Source organism: Herpailurus yagouaroundi, unplaced genomic scaffold (assembly GCF_014898765.1).
Source record: "Herpailurus yagouaroundi ecotype Mexico unplaced genomic scaffold, PumYag 196, whole genome shotgun sequence".
Lineage (NCBI taxonomy): Eukaryota > Metazoa > Chordata > Mammalia > Carnivora > Felidae > Herpailurus > Herpailurus yagouaroundi.
The window spans coordinates 5,628,449-5,633,447 of NW_024412427.1; the positions used below are offsets into that span (position 1 = coordinate 5,628,449).

The 4,999-nt window shown below is 53.1% G+C and overlaps 1 long non-coding RNA gene across 1 annotated transcript; it reads left to right on the forward strand.

The window, feature by feature from the left end:
* The first annotated feature begins 692 nt into the window (after positions 1 to 692).
* LOC121011980 (uncharacterized) lies at positions 693 to 4,999 on the forward strand. Its single transcript, XR_005781890.1, has 3 exons — positions 693 to 1,743; positions 3,012 to 3,143; positions 3,591 to 4,999. It is a non-coding gene; the product is annotated as an uncharacterized LOC121011980 (long non-coding RNA).

The window sequence follows — 4,999 nt, forward strand, 5'->3', positions numbered from 1 at the left end:
GTGGGGGGCGGGGCGGCCCTGCAGGCTCCGCCCTGGCCCGCGCGCCGGGAACAAAGGCGCCCGCGCGCCCGTGGAAAGGACCCTCCGCCCGCCTGCCGCGCCTGCGCCCCGCGACCCCCAGACAGGCCCCGGGCGGGGGCGCGGGGCGCAATGGCGGCGGGAGCGCGCGCGCTGCTCGCGCTCAACCAGCTCGTCCTTCCGTCCCGCAAAGCTTCCTCACACTGCCCCCGTCGGCCCCGTCACGCGCGGCAGCCCCGCGCCGGCCCGTCAGTCAGTCGCACACGCATAGGCGGCTGCCCAGCCCACTGTCCCGCACAGGCCCAGCTGCAGCCGTGTCCTCAACCCTGCTCCCTAAGCACTACCCGCACAGCGGCCGGAAGAAGAGGTGAGGGTGCAGAGCGCCCCCAGGACCGCCGGCCAAACCCGGTTACCTGGGCGGGCTGCCCGGCGGAGGGAGCCAGCCAGGCCGGGCCGGGCCGCCTCACACCCGCGGCGGCAGCGGCGGCGGCGGCGGCGGCAACGGAGGCGGGTCCTCTGCGCGCCCTCTCCGGGGCGGGGCGGGGGCGGAGCCGCCTGCGGATTGGCCGACGGTTTCTGACGGACAGCAGGCTTGTCCCGCCCCTCCCCTTCGGCCGCGCAGGGCTGGTCCGCAGGCCGCTCCTGCGACTGCCGAGACTCGTCCGCCCCGCCCCTGCGGCCAGTGTGGCTTTTGACAGTCCGGTCTTTTGGAGAAGCTCCCCAGTCCTGGACGTCCCCTGTAGGGCCTTTAGACCCGTGGCCCCCAGTGGCCTAAATCTCTGCGCCTTCCACTCATCAGCCACTGCCCGCCCCACCTCGCTCTCTGCCTCCACGCGCCCTTGCAAACGCTCTCCGGAGCTTTGGTTATCCCAGACTAACTCCCCGCGTTTTCCTCCTTCCTTTCAGGTCGCTGCCTTTCAGCCCCAGAAATTTTTCTTCCTCTGGGCTGGGTCCTGAACCAGTTCCTAAGACGACCTGACCTTTCCCATGCCTTCACCCCCAGACCCAGGCACCCATAGCGCCAAATCTGTATCTCCCAAGCATCCCACTGCCGGCTCCACGTCCCTCTTCAAACTGCTCTTCCCGCTGTCGTTACTTTCTCAGAACATGGCCCCAGTTCTTCTAAGATGCTTGGGCCAAGACCCTTGGAGGTATCCTTGAGCCCTCAGTCGGCCTCCACCACCCAGCAGTCTTGTAAGGCCTGTTTACCACGGAATATCTCCACTCCTCCCACAAACCCAACATCTGTCTTTTCTCATCCAGACTATTTACCCTCCTTGGTCTGGCCTGCGTCTATTCTTCATGCTTCAGTCTTTAAAAAGAAATTTAAATTGTGATCCCCTACCTTTGGCTTCAAACCCTCCATGACTTCCCATTGCATGTAAAATTCACACTCACTCCTGTCCCAGCTGGTCCTGTGTGGTCTGGCCCCTTTCTTTCCCTCCCACTTCATCTCTCCCCACCTCCTCTTCACTCTCCATTCTCCAGCCACAAGGCCTTTAAGTGGTTATTTGAATAATTCACACTCCATCTTCCGGAAACCATTTCCCTAGACTTGCCCCTGCAATGTGGACACCCCTGTCACAGAAAAACTGAAGACACCTGTGGTCACAGTGGAGCCCATCTGACAGATTTTGAGTCAGGCAGAGCAGGACAACTTCAGAGGCGAGAGGCCCAGCAGAGCACCCAGCTGGTGCCAGAGAAAGATCCAGGCTTCTGGAATTTGTGAGTATGTGTGTGCTCAGACAACCTACCCAGCTGAGTGGTGACTAGTGCCTGGGGCTGCCTCTGACTTTGTCTTGGTGCAGTGGTAACTTGTGTGGGTTTGTGTTTTAATTCCCTCAAGTGTGGCTCCTAAGAAGCTGAGAATCCAGCATGAAGTTGAGACTCTTACAGGCTTCTGCCACTTGAAGGGAGGTGTAGTGGCTGAGATGGACTGCCACCTAGTGCCCACCCTTTAAAGTGGGAGGGAGGGCACTAAAGTTGACCTGGTACCCACCCGGCCTAGGCTTACACTTGTGGTTACACCTGATCCTCATAATCACCCTCTAATCAGGGATTATTGTCTCCAGTTTACTGATGAGGAAACTGAGATTCAGGTAAGTTCTACAACTTGCCCCAAGGCCACGTAAGAAACAAATGGGAATTTGAACCTAGGTCTGTCTGACTTAATACATTTTCTGCTTCACAAGGGAGCCTTAGTGGGTCCTGGTGGTCAGCAGTCAGTGGGCACAGAGGCTAGCTGGCCAGTCAGTACAGATGAGGGGAGGCTCTGGCCATGGTTGGTCCTGAGCACAGGGAACTTCACAGAACGTGAGTGCTCCTAGAGTATGGCTTGGGCTGACTTGGGCTTAAAGTAGTGTGCCCCCTGAGCTTCCATGTGCTGGGCCTTGGTGCCATGTGTTGGAAGAAAAAGAGAAATCCAGCACCAGCCTTCCAGGAATTCAGACATTAAACAGAGAAATGGTGTTATGTAGGGACAGTGGTGATGGCGGGTAGGGAGGAAGAGCACATAGGGTTAGGAGATAAAACACAGGGAACACGTACTTTAGATCTCTCTTGGTAGAAATGGAAGGCGTTGCTAGGACTCAGCATAGGCCTACAGGATGTGAGTAGATGGCCAGGTGAATTATTAGGGGTGGGTTGGAGGAAAGTACTTATCAGGTGGACGTGACATCATATATAAAGGCCCTGAGGCCAGAAAGAACTTAAAGAGTGTAGGAATAGAAAGAAGGCTTGAGTTTACTAAGTGAGGGGGAGCATGGGAGGTGATGAAGCCAGGAAGATAGGCAGAGACTGGATGGGGCCTCTTCCTGCTTATCTGATCTTGTCCATATGTCCAGGACGCTCCCTCCTAAGTACTCCTGCCCCCCTCCTCCTTGTACTGACCTGGGCAGCCTGAAGGCTGTGATACACTTTTAAAATCTGTTTCTCCATTTTCCAAGAGCTTCCCAACACAGACCATGCTTCCTTGCTTTTGCTTTTGCCTCCAGGGCCAGGCCCCCAGGGGCTCCAGAAATCTCTGTCAACAGGAGCTCAAATTTTCAGCCTGCTGCCAGGCCCTTAATCAGAAAACAAGGCCCCAATTCCTCCTGGGACTTCTGAACCAGCATCCCAAGCCTCAGGTACCTCCCTCCACCCAAAGAGACTCGGGAAAAGCAGGGCATGCAGAGGGTGTGGTTGGTTTGGGCTTCCCCCAGCTCAGCATATATATGGGTACGTGGGTGTTACTGGCAAGGCGTGCAGCTGTGTTGGCTTGGAGGGAGCAGCCCAGAACCCACACAAGGCACACGCCCTGACATCACCCAGGCTAGCCCTGCTTGGGCCTATTTCTGTCAGCACTCATGCTTCAACATGCCCAGGTCTCCACCATCCCTGTGCCTGGATTCTGGGTAAGAGTCCCGGCTCGATGCCCCTCTGGCCCTGTGGGCCTGATCTGATAGGTGTTTCTTTATCGAAACAATTAGAGCAGCGCTTGGCATATAGTAAGTCCTCTATAACTGCTTTACCCACATTGGCTCACTTACTTATTATAGCATTATGAGATAAGTACTCTTATCTCTAATTTACAGATGAAAAAACTGAGACACAGAGAGATTAAGAGACATGTTTATGGACATAGAACTGAGAGGTGGCAGAGAGGGGATTCAAACCCAGGCATCCTGGCTGCAGAGTCAATGCTATGTTTCCTCTCATGTAGGTATGAACTATTTTGTTGTGTGTTCTCACCCTTTTCCTTAATACCCCTACCTGATGTGTTTTTTATTTTTAGTTATAGATATTCCTTGACTTACGATGGGGTTACAGCCCAATGAAACCATCGTAAGTTGAAAATACAGTAAGCCAAAAATGCATTTACTGGGCCTAACCTCCAGAACATCATAGTTTGGTCTAGCCTACTTTAAATGTGCTCAGAACACTTACACAGGCCCACAGTTGGGCAAAATCATCTAACACAAAGCCTGTCCTATACTAAAGTGTTGAATGGTTCCTGTAATTTACTGAATACTGTAGTGAAAGTGAAAAATAGAATGGTTGTGCAGGTGCAGAGTGGTTGTTGACCTTGATCACACAGCTGACTGGGAGTCGTAGCCACTGCCCAGCATCATGAGAGAGGAGCATACTGTGGATGGCTAGCCAGGAAAAGATCAAAATCCAAAATACGGTTTCTACTGAATGCATATCGCTTTTGCACCATCATTAAGATGAAAAATTGTAAGTCAGACTGTCGTAAATCAGGGACCATCTATAGTTGGTTAAATGATGTCACAGATTAGGTTCTTTGGGAAGCGGACTCTGGGGCAGAGATTAGTGTGCAGAATGTTTGTTAGGGAGTGCTCTTGGGACCAACACTGTGGAAAGGAGAGAAGGAAACAGGACAGGGCACAGGGAGAAGTTCAGCTGTGATGCAGGCCTGATGACAGCCGCAGCCAACCTCCAGGGAGCTGTTGTGTCTGGTGCTGGCTTGAAAATGGCTGGGCCTTCATAGCCCCACTTCAGTCAGCCCTGGGAAGAGCACAGCCTCAGTCACATGGCTCTCTGCAGCTGAGGTGATCTTTGAGAGCTGAGAGATCCTCCAGCAGTTGGGGCAACAAGTGCTTCCTTGAAGGAGAATCTGAGGGGCACATCGGTATACCTACCTCAAATGTATTCCTTTCCAGTCCTTTAAAAAAGTTTAGAGTATTTAAAACAAAGGACAAAAATATTGCACTCTAGAAATGGAATGTGCCATTAGAAGGAGGAATATAATATGGTTAGTATGGGTTAACGTGACTGCTGTTACTGAGAATTGAATGTGGCTGAGCTTCCTGGTAGGCAAAGCAAAAACTTTTTATTCTGGTAACATTCCCTGACGGAGAAAAATTTTCTTGGGGTTAAATTCTAAAAGAAGTTTCTTGGGGTGCCTGGGTGGCTCAGTTGGTGAAGTCCAATTTCGGCTCAGGTCATGATCTCATGATTCATGGGTTCCAGCCCCACATTG